Source organism: Coptis chinensis, chromosome 2 (assembly GCF_015680905.1).
Source record: "Coptis chinensis isolate HL-2020 chromosome 2, ASM1568090v1, whole genome shotgun sequence".
Classification (NCBI taxonomy): Eukaryota; Viridiplantae; Streptophyta; class Magnoliopsida; order Ranunculales; family Ranunculaceae; genus Coptis; species Coptis chinensis.
The window spans coordinates 105,176,910-105,191,538 of NC_141457.1; the positions used below are offsets into that span (position 1 = coordinate 105,176,910).

Sequence of the window (14,629 nt, forward strand, 5' to 3'; positions counted from 1 at the left end):
CTCGGTCAAAGCTTGGCTCTCAACTACAGGAATGGTGTACTCATGGGATTGTGTGCTAGGTAAAAACTTTTCACCGTGAGGGTTGAAAAAATTATAGAAGGTCTCTGAGGCAATAGGCTCAAGTGCAAATTTGAGGTTCCTCTGAAATGGTGGGTGAATGGATGGCTTAGTTGTGGTAGATGGTTGGATTTTAGGAGGTGGTAACTCAGGTGGATGGTGGTCAGTTGGTGGTTCATCAGTTGGTGGATCCTCACACACTCTTAAGAAATCATAAAAATCTTCATCTAGCTTAGCTGAATCCATAAAGTTGTGGTTCGTGGCTTTATCTTTAAGAAATTCATCTATTTCTTCCATTGTTATTTCCTCAGCTGTCAAACTAAATTTACATTCACATTGCGCTAAAGAAGTTACTTCCTCTTTTTCTTGCACATTAAGTTGTTCATGCCTTAGATTAGAATTGTTAATCTCTATTCCCTCACCCTCTTCCTCTAAAACACTATAGGTATCCTCAATGGCATCTTTCAAATGTGTCGAGGAATCCTCCAGCCAAGTGTGGTTAGCAAATACAAAGTCCTGGACATGCATGCTCAATAGGAGGGTCCATATTAAGAGAATGTCAATAGTTATCAAATTCTTCCTCCGTCACATCTTTATAAATATCTTCTAATGTGTCATCATTATATTCATCTTCGATGGATCGATTGGGAGGTTCCTCGGAGGCATTTCTCAAATTTAAGTGGTCATCCAAAATAAGTCCTAAAGAGTCGTCTTCAAGAATTTCCTCATCTAGGTGGGGTGTGGAGTCAACATAATGGTTAATGGGAGGGTCATGGGAAAGTAATGATTCATGAAATTTAGGGTAGGTCTTAACTAGGTTGAATGGTGTGGTTATGGGAATAGGTTCACTACAAGAAAACAGGTTTTTGCCCACGGTCCAAAACCGTGGGAAAAGGGCTTTTCCCACGGTTTTGGACCGTCGGAGGACCGTGGGCTTTTTGTGCGTCGGAAATGGTCTGCCGACAGTGATGACCGTCGGGAAAGCCCAACAATAGCGACGGTTTTTGCGACGGTAATTGCCGTCGGTATTGCCACAGCCTAAAACCGTAGGAAAAGCCGTCGGAAAAGGTCAGTATTTCCCACGGTTTTAATCCGTGGGGAAAGATTAGTTGTACCAACGGTTATAGACCGTGGGAAAAAGTACTTTTGCGACGGATATGGACCGTGGCAGAGTTATTTATTTTTTTTAAAAAAAATTGATATTTTAATTCATAGGTCATTTCACCTGCACCCTTTACCAATCAATAATAAAACGAAAAACAGTGAAAATCCCAAACAAAATATAAAGATTACAAGGCACCTTTTACCGAATCCAAAATTCCATGAACCAAACCAAAATATTAAGGTTTAGTATCAATACAGTTGGTAAGTTTGTCTTCTAACACATTTATAAAAAGCGGACCATGAAACGGATGTAGTACATAACACGCACCTTGTTGATTTTAAGAATGTCCATTAGCTGGTCTTGATATTCAATTACATTACAAGGCTCAACTTGTTCTATAACATGCAAAGATTGTCGGTTGCCAATTCAGATGGGCACCACATTATTTTGTGACACTAGCCAATTGAGAACCACCTGTATAGAGGAGAACTTGTTAGTTGACTTAAATATTTACAATGATCGATCCATAATGGAAACCGAATGAGCACCTTTATTACATCAAGACTAAATGTATACTTAGTTTGATCAAGACTAAATGAGCACCTTAAAATGCCCAATTAGTTTGATCATTTGTTCATATGATAGAAATTTGCATTAACCATACACTATATCAATTAGACCTTCTTTATGTTTTGAAAAGCTATACCTTTGGCTACCTCCAAGGGAGAAGTTCCCAACCAAACCACCTCGCATTCTCAAATCGAGAGAGTTGGTTTATACACCTACAATACAACAACATCGATAAAAGATCACATTTGACACGGTTTCTACAAGATAGGGAAGGGCACTAGGAAGGCTATCGAAACCGAGATTATAAGGATCTGTTAGAGAAAAATCCATGATGGAACATTTTAATACGATACCAAGAGTGAAATATATGCAGAGTAAGTTTCAAATATACCATTATGTGATTTACAATAGCTCTTCTCAGTAAGGATTAAAGAATAGTGTAGTGTAGTGTGTTTCAAATAATAATAGCTTTTCATGCAGAGCAATGGTATAGCCGTGCCACATATATATCTCCTAAATCACAAACTAAAATGGACAAAATACGAGAAGGCATTAGTGTAACTAAAATAAGTCTTACGTCAGAAACCGAAAAACGAAACTTTGATTTCACCCGGATGAGTTGCCATGCCAAATCCCATTGCTCCAAGACCAATAAAACCAATTAAACTTCACGAATTTGATGTAGCGAGAAACTACATCTCCCAATTCCTCGATTGTAGCTTTCTTTATTACTTGCATCTATAATATTTACACCTAATATTGTCTCGATATCCGTTAAATCAAGACAATTGAGAAGAACAAAATGATAGTGGGATAAGTAATCGAGAACCATGTCTTGGAAGTTCCTTGAGAACCCGACACAAATATTCTATTAGAGAAAAGTAAGTATCAAAACCTTGACAAAAGTAGTGTCGTAATCGTCTCCACTTTTTATTGAACATCCCGAAAAATGAGTGACTCAAACGAATAAGAAACAGTCAATCCTATGTTTAAGAATCTTCTACACATTGCATTCACTTTGATAGGTATAACATGATCGATTGGTACCATAAAGTAGTTGTTGATGAGCAACCGCCAAAAGTGGTAGAGGAAATGTGAGTAATTTAGCCATATCCAAAACAGACCTCTACAAAATAATAAAAGCATTATTAGAAACACTTAAAAACTATCATTTGAAAGACAAACTAGACCATGGTCCTTTAAGTGATGCAAAACCTATGGCTTTGATGTTTTGAGTAAGAAATGAAAATTCATTGGATAAGAGACAACATGTAAGGTCGACAAGTATAACACACAAGAGAGCCCAAGCTGTGGTGAATAACATATATTTGATGTTTTGAGTAAAAACGAATTAAATTCATTGCATAAGGAGACAACAAATGTACAAACATAACCTAGAAGAGTCTGAATAAATAGCAGAAACACACAAAATATAATTGCTTTCAGTTAGTAGAGAAGCAACAAAAACTAATTGGATGCCATGGTAAACTCGGGAAAATTAGAATGATGATCATACCAAATTCCGGACAATTGTATCCATCGAATAATGTTTAGAATGATCACCCTTCAGTAATTTGGGAACATGATTCTTGAAAACCCTGCATTCAAATAAGAGATATAATTCTATTAGTTAAATGGAAGACAACAAACCGAGGACGAGTCCTAGTCTAACCAAAAATTGCACTACATGAAAAAAAAAATGAATATATGCCAAAGAAACGCTAAAAGTTCTTCAGAAGTTTACAGCTTGAGCTCATAGTTACCATATTGTTCAAAAATCAAGTATGCAGGTTACAAGAGAATTGGTACTTAATACTCATGCTTAGTCAATTGCAGGACATGAACTGGGAGAAGAGTGACCTAAGAAGACTGTCACTCATTGCTCCTCCGAGACCGAGTCCTCCCAATAGTAGACAAATTTATGGCTCGGAGTAGATTAACTTAGGGATGAATCAAAATCAAGGTCTTCTTGGTAAGGTCAACTTGCAACTTTTGATGAGTGTGGTTTCTTTGGTTTAAACTTTAAGGTCTATTAGCTATCATTACTTTCTAAATTTATTATACAATCTTGTCAATTTGTTCTCGTGAAATTGGAAGCAAAAAGTAATAGGTACTATTAAGAAAATCTAGAGACCAAAATCACTTCTCATCCCGAACTATGAGGAGGCAAGAAGGTTGAGGTAATCACCAAGAACTTCCAAAGCACAATTGAAAGTATGTCATGAATTATCCAAGGATCAATCCCTGCTTGAACGGCAAGCATAATGCTCTTGATCCTTGAGGATACCATGCAAGAACTTCTCAAAAAGTTACATACCATCTTTTAATTCCTTCCATACATTTTATTCTCTTATTTATCAGTAAATATAGACTCTACTACAAGTACATTATAAAATTATGAAACCAACAAGAAAACACACCTTCCCCGCACCAACTCCACCCTCCAAAATGTAAAGCCGTTCACACATTGTCAGATCCGAACCCAAGAGTTAGATTTGGAAATATAATATGGAAGGAAAAAAAGGCATAAAAATATTTATATCTTCCTATCCACAACATAGAGTTTTCATATACTAATATTAGCATAATTTTACCAGAGAGAAACGGCCGTGGCCTTTTTGTAATTGCCTCTGAACTTCCAGAAGAAATGATCTAGAGATCAGAAAAAGGAATCAGCACCCAACCTGACTATACAAACTAGGAGAAAGAAATGGAACGATGGGCCCAATGTGGCTCTACTTAAACTATATCAAATACTGTTATATAAAGGGTCAAGGCGTCACCATTATTTTCCCTTGCAAACTCTCAGATGTTCCTTTAGAAACATGCGCATCTACTAAAAAAGTTGTCTTAGCATCCTCTGCAAAGAGGTAAGACTACAGTTCAATAATCAAAGGTTAAAACCCACTTAACTATAAAAAGATCGAGTTGATGGAGAGGCATAATCATGTACATTTATCTTAATACAGATATATAATTTTCACTAATCAATTGAAAAAAAAAAAAAAAAAAAAAAAAAAAGGTGACCTACGGTTCCTGTTCATGTCTATGCTTTTTTTTTCATTTAGTCATTTATTATCTCACAACAATATAGTACTAACAATTTGTTCAACAATTCTTTTCCTTAGCTTGTGATGATTGTAATAAGGACCTATATTTTAAATTGAGTTGTGAAACAAACTCAAAGCCATCGAACAATTTTCTTTGGTGGAATTCTAAAAATTATAAAATTGTGAGCCTAATAACATTTCACTACTAACCTTAAAAACTTCAGGTCACTACTAATAATAAATGAATGCACAAACCAAAGAAAGGACCAACACTAAAATAAACATAAACATAAACGTAACCATTAATGCATATTAGATAATTGAAAAAAAAGGGATGAGAAATGTAATTGCACGCAAAGGGTTTTCTAGTTTCAATATCTTTTGGTGACGTTGTGGAACGGAGGATGACGACAACATCATCATCGGAAAGCCTACAAAATGAAGTCCAAAATGATTGGGATATGGATAAAGCTACAAATAGGCGATAATTCTTCACAAACTAATGCACGGTACGATTCATATGAACCTTTCAGAGCACCCTCCTCTCCGTAAAGAACATTGTTTACATGGTCGAAAGTAGGTATCAAGAAAGTTATAGCTGTAGCATCTGCATCCAAAGGGGAATAACATCAAAGATATGAATAAGTAAACTTAAGATCTCAAACACAATTGAACCACATTTTTTTCTTTTCTCGGGAAGAACAAGTTATAACTTGTCAAAAGTGAAAATGCACAGCATTTCACATATAAGGAAACTCCAATATGATAAAACTATAGAATTGAAGCATGATCATCAAAGAAATCAAGGAAACATATAAGTTTAGTTTGAATTTAGACATAAGAGTATAACCATTGTAATGTAACATGAAACAACGTTGTCAGATAGGATTCATAGACATCATTAGAGATAGAAATTAACTTAATTATTCTCAATTTCCACCATTCGAATTGTATATTTTGTCATACTTTACAATAACCCCATGGGCTATATATAGATAAATTGTGATTCCAATTAATAATAAGATTTCCAAATTAAAACCCAGAAAAATCTAGATTAAGAAAGACTCTGGTTGTGAATCCTTATTAAAAACAAAATTCCAAAACCCAACAAAATCTAGACGAATAAAGACTAGAGTACCAAGTACCTACCTATTGCATGCATCCTTGGGCGGACACTTTGGCTCCACCTAACTTGACAAACTTATCGATTATAGGACCGTGATACCTGCAAATGGAGTAATACGAACAAACATATCAGGTAGACATACAAAAACTTAAATCTGCAAGCATAGACCAAAGTTGGTCGTCTATATATATGCATCAAATTGTGCATGTGTCGAGTTAATGCGAAAGTTCTTCAAAGATGGGACATGTAGCAATGTAGCATAATGTCCAACAGCATTAAGTATCATGGAAATGCTAGTATGCATGTCAGAGTAAACTACCCACATTTCACTTCCTAAAGAGGTCCATAGATCAACTACGCTGTCGAAGTGTGTTAGAATTTGTGACACGCAACTAAACAAACACACATATAGAAACATCAAAATGTAAGTAGAAAGCAAACCTCAAAAGCTTGAACACGAAAGCCAGAAAGAATTAAGGAAGCAGCTAGTTCCAAACTAAGTTCATCCAGTCCAAGGAAACCAACAGTTCCAGTAGACGCCATATTTTTGTTTCTAAGCTACAAAGTACAAACGAACGAGTTTTGTGTCTGAGTAATCATTGTGTCTAATATATATAATGAGTTGGTTAGTACTGTAATGTATTCCCTATAAACACTCATGCATGTATGCTGGCAAATAACAGGTAGCCGAAGATAGATGAGGTCAAAGTAAAATTGCATACCATTTTCCAATACGAATCCAAGAAAGGGATCTGCTTCTGAGACATAATGAACTGAAAAGCATACTAGAGTAATTTACAAAATGAATTGTTACAAGTAGCACTCAATTATAAAAAAAAGTGAAACATACCCACAGCTGTACAAGATGGACAGGAACGCAGATTGGAATGTATTCTTAAGCATCTCCACATTGTACAAGCCTTATAACTATAAAAAAAAATAGCATTAAAAGTCTAATTAACCTTTGCAAATGGCTGTAATTATAAATTTCAAGACACATCTACATAATTAATCAAAGTTTTTACAACCCCATATCTTCAATTGCATAGAAACTAATCATAACACGACTAATTCTACCAATAAACACTAAAACATAAAAGAAATTTGAACTTTGTGTTTATTTAAACATACCATAACTAAATTGGTGTCTGCTTCACTTCAATCTACCGAGAATCTCTGCAATTTTTTCACAAATTAGAAGAAGAGATGCGTCCACCCTCTACCTTCAAATACCAATGACTTAATTATAACTCTGATTAAGTCACAAAGTTGGGATGGAAGTTCATTTCGTTAGGTTGAAGAAGAATAGTTACGACCTAGGGATTTTGAGAAGGGACTAAATTCGTTCGTTCTTCCAATTTTAAAAAATCGGTACTTACCTTAAAAAATCGGTTCTTCCAATTTGAGATGTGAATGAGAAAGTGAGAAAAAAAGGTAAGTGGCGGTGGGGGAGAAACTAAGTTGGGGAAGTGGGGGAACTGTTTGCGTTGAATTATTTTGTTCTTCTTATTTTAGAGCCCTAATCCCCACGGTCAAAACGAGCGCAACAGCCGTGGTTAGGGTTAAAAAATCGTACCCGATGGTTTCGTCATTGGCGCACCCCACGGTCCCGTAAAAACAGTTAAACCGTGGCTAAAAATATTAAAGCTATGAAACGAGCATAAACCTATTTGCTACGGTCAAAATTCGTAGGAAAGTATGCAAGGGTTCATGACCGTGGCTAAAAATACCGGGCATCCGTGGGAAAAAGCCCATTTTCTTGTAGTGGTTGTTCTACTTGTGGGTCGATCTCTGGCAAGGTTGAAAGTTCTGTGTTAGGTGAGGGGATCATGGAAAACATTTGGGATAGATTCTGAATCATAGTTTGGATTTGCGCCAATTGTTCTCAAAATGTTTTTTCATTGTTGGTTATTTGTTTCCTAAATGTTTGTTGTGCGTTAGTCATTTGTTGGGAAATTTGGTCTGGGAAAGGTGGCGAACTAGATGGGAGGGTGATTTCTGGCATGGTGGAAGGGTCTGGTTGGTATGGTGTTTGATAGTCATAGTTATTGGCGAATGGATATGATATGAGTCTTTCTTGGGATATGGCGTTTGAGTGACTCTGGTTGACTTCATACTGTGATGGGTTAGGTTGAGGCTGAATAAATATGGGACATGAATGGGTGGTGTGGTCTAGATCTGAACAAATTGTGCACGAAAAAGTGTTTGGTTCGTTGTACACACTCATTACGGAACTAGAAGTAGACGACACTGGTTGACTCCCTATATAGTTTGGATGACTAGAAAACTCTTGATTGTATGGGTTACTATAAAAAATTTGAAAATTGAGGTTCATCATTATTATTATATCCTATAGTAGGCTCAAACTCTTGATATGATGGGCAATGAGAAGCCTAATGGTAAGGACTACCACAGCATGAACATGGTGAAGGGTTAGCATAATAATCACATGATTGCTCTTGATATGATGGGCAATGAGAAGCCCAATGGTAAGGACTACCACAGCATGAACATAGTGAAGGGTTTGCATAATAATCACATGATTGTTCGTCTACATATTGATATGTCATAATGGTTTTTTTTTTTTAAATATTCTAGGACAATTAATATGCAAACGAAACTCTAACTATAAATTTCTAGATAGGCTTGTGGTATTGCGTTTACAAAAAAATAAGCCTGGTTATACTAGAATTAAAACTCCTCTGACAGAAGAAACGAGGAGTGGAAAAAGGAGTACCTGAATGCCTTCTTGTTATGCGTATGAATAGCGTGTTTGATACACAATCTCAGTGTAATTAAGAAGATGGAAATACTAAATATATATAAAAATATGAACAAAACGAGAGCCGGTGACTCACCTAGGAAAATTGGGCTTCTTTCAGAAAGGGCGTGGGTGCGCTCGAAAACTGGCTTATAAGGGCGCGGGCGCGCTCTTGCTTGACTCGATGTCCAGTGTTTTGAGCGCGGGCGCGCTTCAGAAATAGGCTACTTAGAGCATGGGCGCACGCTCCAAAAAATTTGAAATTCTTACAGTAGTTTGCTAAAACATCCAATAAGTAGACTGTAAACTTTCAGATCAATCGGAGTTATAAAAATCCTTCTACTGCCTTGTAAAGTTTGAAAACAGTTTTCGGACACAACACAAACAACCGAATGGTTAACCAAGAAAAACAGAGTCACAAATCGCCAAAATTTTACTGGGGAATCTTGACAGATCATGCATATTCCTGTAAAAACATTAGGGCAATTGGAGTTCTAAAAACCCTCCTTATCGGTTGTTGTTCCAGAAATTAAGTGTTGCAAAACTGCAGAAACACACTGGAAACAATCTACTAGTCAGGTGGTCAAAACAAATAAAAAACACTTAAAAGTTTTACTACAAACTCTTGAATTATGATAGATACTCCTGTTAAAATATTAGAATTTTTGGAACTACCTAAGTAACCTTACTCGTCAGTTTTTCCCGGAACTTACGGTTTGAAAGCTGAAATGCAGCACTGTAAAGATGGAATTAGTTTTCTAGGTAAAATAACTTGGACAATTCTGGAAATACTCCCATAAATCAACAACACCTTATATATTATGCCTGAAAAGTTTTAGAAGTTTTTGAAATTTAGAAATACCTTTGCTGTAGTATTCTTCACTGTGAATCCACAGATACAAGGGAGGGCGGGAGCGCTCTGAACAAGGAAAAATAGAAGGCGTGCGCCCCTGTGCCTAAAATAGTGAATAGTACCAAAAATGTAAGAAATAGGAATGAAAAATTAAAAGGGTGGGTGGGTAGAGAATGGGGGATTGCCCCTTGGATTCAACCAATTGAATTCTTGTCCTGAAAGAGTTTAAGATGGCAGCGACACCATTTGATAATCCGTAAAAACTCAACTAGATTTCTCTAACCTTATTTTTACGATATCAATTATTTATTTCCTACTCTCACATATAGATTTATGCAATATATAGAGTATGGAATCGTTCCACTCCTAAACTACCAAGACATAAATAGAATCCAATTAATCAAACACAATGAGACAATGGTGAGAGCAACATTTATAGCGGTGAATTTGTACTATGAAACTAATTATATGAATTTAACTTATAATAATTTAACTAAGAAATTAAATATGACTTGAATAAAATATAGAGAAAAGATTAGGGGGATTTGATTTCACTTAGATAAATTCCTAATATGCTAGTGTAGATTATTGCAATCCTAACCAATAAAAATTAAGTATTTGATCCCTAATTATTCATGGCAATCTTTGCCAACTAATAATTAGCATGTGAGGAAGTTCAACCCATTCTCATGGCAAATCAACTAACCTACTAGAGTGAAACTCTTAAATGCAATAATTTTAACTAACACATCAAGTCTTCATTATAGCTTCATCAAACCCCTTTAATAGAGGTTTAGCTAGAAGTCATTAGACTATCATAAACAAAATAATAAATAGAAGAAGACATCATGAAGAACTACTTTATTAAAGATACTTGAATTGAATAAACTAAAACTTTTATTAAAAGGTTCTAATGGAGGCTACAAACAAAACTAATTAACTAAAAATAAACTAAACTAAAAAGGGATAGAGAGAGAACCCTAATTTACAACAAAACTAAAGAGGAGAGTAACCAAGTTTTGTTTAGCCTTAACCCCTTTTATATAGAAGAGGGTTAGGTTTACAATTTCGTGCATGGGCTTTGGAGCCATGTTTTGGGCCATGAAATCAAGCCCAAAACCTAATTACATATGTCCAAAAAGGGATTCTCTGTTGGAAATTATTGTAACAGCCTTTTTATTCACTTTTGCTCTTTTGATTGGATCAATGCCTAGACTATAAGAAAGCTCTTTCCGAGCCGGTCGTTTTTACATATAATAGGTCCAATTCCGAAGTCTGAGTCCAAAGATACGGCCTACAGAAGTTCTATTGACTTTTCTGCTCTTTTTCTACCCGTGTTGACTTTGACTTTTCAGCTTTGACTGGTCTTTAAAAAACTTTTTCTCCTTGAAACTTGGGCTTTAACCATAGAAATTCTTAGCAACCAACCTTTGCTCCTTTCTCTTGCAAAAGTGATATATTTCTTCACATATTTGACTCCAAGACCTAAAATACACAAAAGCACGTAAACAATACTAACTCTTATTTATTATACACATAATTGGTCTAAATATAATATTATTAAGGGGTTAAAACTACAATTTTGGGCTCTTATCACTGAATAAATATGGGACATGAATAGGCGGTGTGGTATGGATCTGAACAAATTATGCACGGAAAAGTGTTTGGTTAGTTGTACACGCCATCACTTTTAACTAGAAGTAGACAACACTGGGTTGACTCCATGTATAGTTTGGATGACTAGAAAACTCTTGATTGTATTGGTTACTATGAAAAATTTGAAAATTGAGGCTCATAATTATTAATATATCCTATAGTATGTCCAAACTCTTGGTATGATGGGCATTAAGAAGCCCAATGGTAAAGACTACCACAGGATGAACATGGTGAAGGGTTTGCATAATAACCACATGATTGTTGGTCTACATATTTATATGCCATTTTGGTTTTGAAAATATATTCTAGGACAGTTAATATGCAAACAAAACTCTAACTATAAATTTCTAGATAGGCATGTGCGTTGACGTTTACGATATATAATGCCAGATGGTTTTCTTTTTTACGAGACCTTAATCTCATGCAAGGCTAAGTCCAATATGAAAGAAATATGAACAATAGTTAAACAACCCTGATATACTAGAATTGAAACTCCTCTGACAGAAGAGGCGAAAAGTGGAAGAAGGAGTATCTAAATGCCTCCTTGCTACGCGTATGAATAGTCTTTGATACGCAATCTCAGTGTATTGAAGAAGTTCGGAACACTGAATAAAAAATAACTTGAACAAAAAGAGAGCCTGTAACTAACCTGTGAATCGGGCATTCTTCAAAAGGGGCGCGGGCGCGCTCAGAGTACTGTGGCGATTTTTTTTTTTTTTTTTTTTTTTTTTAAACATTAACTAGAGGGCGGCCGCGCTCAAAAATAGAGTTAAAATGGGCGCGTGCACGCTCTAAAAAATTTGAAATTCTTACAGTAGGTTGCTAAGACATCTAGTAAGTAGCCTCCCAATAGATATTCTTGATACCTCTGTTTGTGGGTTTAGTAAGAATTCAATGCATGTTGAATTATTTAGGGAAGCTAAACTTATTATTTGGGATGAAGTCCGAATGCAAAACAAGTTCTGTGTGGAGGCAGTTGATCGAACACTCTGGGATACTCGCGACAATAATAAACCTTTCGGTGAAATAACGGTGGTGCTTGGTGGTGATTTCCGTCAATGCCTTCCAGTTACACCCAAAGGGGTTCGGGAACAAATTGTGCATGCTTCCTTGCGGTTGATAAGAGCCCAAAATTGTAGTTTAAATCCTTTAATAGTATTTCTATTTAGCCAATTATGTTATTAATAATATAGGTTTATCACTAATTATGTTCTTTTTAGTATTTCAGACTTCGGAGTTGAATAAATGTCAATTCGTTACTAATTAGGTGCTAAAAGGAACTAAAGTGATTGCTAGAGAAGTTCCATGAAGAAAGCCCAAGTTTAATGGAGAAAAAGCCCTTAAAAAGCTCAAGTCAAAACCACTAAGTGAAAGTCAAACCGGATTAGAGAGCTGAAGAAAAGTCAACAGTGAGATGTATTTGAATTTTCCCTGGCAATCCCCCATTCTCTATATCAAATATCGGATATGGTGAGTATGTATATCGGATAGTGAGATGTATTTGTATTTGAGATGTATATCGGATATGGTAGTTTACGCATAGATACTATATCAAATTTGTCTTTATCAAATGGCTTTGTTGCCATCTTAAACTCGTTCAAGATAGGAATTCAATTGGTTGAATCCAAGGGGCAATCCCCCATTCTCTACCCACCCACCCTTTTAATTTTTCATTCTTATTTTTCATATTTTCGTTATTGTTCAAGCTTGAAATTCACTGTTTTAAACTACGAGCGCGCCGCCCTCCATTTTACCTGGCACAAAGCGTGCATGCGCTCTATTAAGATTGCGGTATCATAGTGAAGAATACTGCAGTAAAGGTATTTCTAAATTTCCGAAAATTCTGAAATTTTTCAGGCATAATATCTAAGATGTTATTGATTTACCGAAATACTTTCAGATTTTTCCTAGTTGTTTTAACTAATGAATTATTACCATCTTTACACTGCTGTATTTCAGCTTTCACACCGTAAGTTTCGGGAAAAACTGACGAGTAAGGTTACTTAGGCGAGTTCAAAAATTCTAAGATTTTGACAGGAGTATCTATCATAAGTCAGGAGTTTACAGTAAAATTTTGAGGAGATTTTTATTTGGTTTGACCATCTAACTAGTTGATTATTATCAGTGTGTTTCTGCAGTTTTGTAACACTTAATTTCTGGAACAACATCCGATAAGTAGGGTTTGTAGAACTCCAATTGCTCTAAAAGTTTTACAGGAACTCGTATAATCTGTCGGAAGTCTCCAGTAAAATTTTGGCAATTTGTGGCTCTGTTTTGATTGGTTAAAAATTCGGTTGTTTGTGTTGTGTCCAACAACTGTTTCACAAACTTTGCAGGGCAGTGGAAGGATTTTCATAACTCCGATTGATCTGAACATTTACAAGCGGCATACTGGACGTCTTAAACTTTTTGGAGTGCGCCCGTGCCCTATTAGCCCTATCATTTGAGCGTGCATGCCTTCTTGTTACTGGAAATTTTTTTGCGAACAGTACCTTGAGCTCTCCCGCGCCCTTGTTTACCCTATACTTGAGCGCGCCCGCTCCCCTTCTGAAGGAAGCCCAATTTTCATAGGTTAGTCACCGGCTCTCGTTTTGTTCATATTTTTATATATATTCAGTGTTTCCATCTTCTTAATTACACTGAGATTGTGTATCAAAGACGCTATTCATACGCGTAGCAAGGAGGCATTCAGGTACTCCTTCTTCCACTCCTCGTTTCTTAAATCGCCGAGGAGTTTTTTATTCTAGTATAATCAGGCTCGTTTTCCGTAGAAGAAATACCACACGCCTATCTAGAATTTTACACACTACACCTAGCTAAAGAACCAGAGACTCCTCTCTCTGATTTTTATAAAGCACTAAACGATAGCCCTAAGTCGTGCATCGTTCTTGCAGACCTAGTGGGGGATTTTCGAATTCCCCCGAATATATTTAACTTGTTACTGGTTTTCCATGGTTTAGACCACGAGAAGCCTTATCAATACATGCGTAAGATAGAACAAGTTCTCACTACATTCCATCATCCTAGCGTAAGTCCGGATCAAGTTAAACTTAGGGTGTTTCCATTCACCTTAGCCAACAAGGCGGCGTCTTGGTTAATTGCCCAAACGCCAAACTCTGTGGACTCATGGGCTAATCTTGTTTAATTGTTCATGGAACAGTTTTGCCCACCACTGAAGACAAATGAAATGCTTCAAAAGATTCATTTCTTCCGCCAGAATCCTCATGAATCTTTTTCAGAGGCCTGGAATCGTTTCACTGATCTTCTCATTGAATTCCAGCATCATAATCTTGCGAAAGACACGCTTGTTCGTGCCTTCTTCAAAGGGTTTTCACATTATTATAAAGAGGTTCTAGATATCTTGAATGGGGATAGTTTTTATAGTAAAAGAGCCTTGGAGGCTTATAAATTCTTAGAAGATCAATCTAAGAAGAACAACAATTGAGGAGGT

At 36.1% G+C, this 14,629-nt stretch overlaps 1 long non-coding RNA gene across 1 annotated transcript; it reads right to left on the bottom strand.

Annotated features, from left to right (window-relative positions):
- Positions 1-6,275: 6,275 nt before the first annotated feature.
- LOC147520034 (uncharacterized) lies at positions 6,276-7,452 on the bottom strand. Its single transcript, XR_015214357.1, has 4 exons — positions 7,040-7,452; positions 6,759-6,835; positions 6,631-6,681; positions 6,276-6,466 (listed from the first exon to the last, which is right to left on the bottom strand). It is a non-coding gene; the product is annotated as an uncharacterized LOC147520034 (long non-coding RNA).
- Positions 7,453-14,629: the final 7,177 nt, after the last annotated feature.